Raw genomic sequence first — 1,393 nt, 5'->3', positions numbered from 1 at the left:
CGAAGTGTTTCCAAACAATGATAGCGTCACGGACATCATTCGAGTACATGGTTATGCGTCAAATATATTGGTCACGTTCAGCAGAATGATGTAGCAACTGTTGGAAGTTTTCTGAACTAAGATTGGATTATTGTATTACATGTAGAAGAATAATCCAATCTCAGCACACACAGGAAACTTCCAACAGTGTAAAATAAACATTCTGCTCTGTGCGTGCATGCGTGCGTGTGCGTATGTGTGAACGCGGCTATTTAATCTGTTTTTTTTAGTTGAACTGGCTGCACTAGTTCAAAAATTGACATATTATACATTGAAGAGTATAAAGCGAACATACAAGATTCTCACGCTTCAGCGTGCGTGAATTTCTTGAACTGATGCAACCAGTTCAGTTAAAAGAACACACCAATTGATTACATTCAATGGTTGCGTTCAGAAAACATAACGGTTGAGTAATTCGTCAACATAATTGGTCTAAATTTAGAGATCTAATGGCTCTTGCATGCACACAATACGCTGCAATGTTTGTCACGCGATAACCAATTAATATACTGTTTTTCCTTAAGAATAATAGGTAGAAGTTCATCGGTTATTGCACAAATTTCCGCCGTGCAGTAGTCCCGATCTACAATAGGTGTAGTATGCTTTAAGCCGTAAAAAATTGACCAATCACAGTCGGATTATAGAAGAAAAATCAATTATGATTGATCAATTTCTTACGGCTTATAGCTTACTACATACAGCTATTGTAAATCAGGACGTAAGCGTTGCCGCGTCTTGTGTACAAGAGCCATTAGATTCCTAAATTTACGCCAATTATGTTGTACAAGAGCCATAACTCGAGACAGACGTATAAGCGAGTGTTAGGGAAAAGAGGAACAAGAAGACCGAGTGCACGTAAACAGCGCGAACAAACCTGGGGGTCAATCATGTATCTTAAAATACTTAGTGAAAATTACAAAAGTGAACGAATTTACTAGAACATTTATAATTTCATTGGCCGGCATCTAGTGAATTTGCACACTTTGTAATTCTCACTACATTTTGAGATACACAATCGATTCAAGTACCTCAGAGAGCGCTCTACGATTTTATTGCTTTTCATTGCTACATTATCTTGAGATCAATCCAACATCTTAAAGTCTATGCATTATAGACAATAATTACAAAACGTTCACGCAGCTTTCTCAGCTAAAGTTAAACTTGGTTAAGTTAAGCTTAAGTTATAAGTTAAGCTTTGTTAGCTTGGTGGCTTGCATGCAAATTAACACGAAAACAAACATTATGTGACGAGAGCTTTATAGTGAATTCGACCGATTGTGCGCGTACTAAGATTTGTTCATAGTCATTCTTATATTTAAGGTCGTTTTAAATACATCTTTAAAAACTTCTTAAC

This window comes from Odontomachus brunneus, unplaced genomic scaffold, assembly GCF_010583005.1.
Source record: "Odontomachus brunneus isolate Ranch 3 - 2012 unplaced genomic scaffold, Obru_v1 Obru_scaffold_245, whole genome shotgun sequence".
NCBI classification, from domain to species: domain Eukaryota; kingdom Metazoa; phylum Arthropoda; class Insecta; order Hymenoptera; family Formicidae; genus Odontomachus; species Odontomachus brunneus.
Note: the sequence above shows the minus strand (reverse complement) of the source record.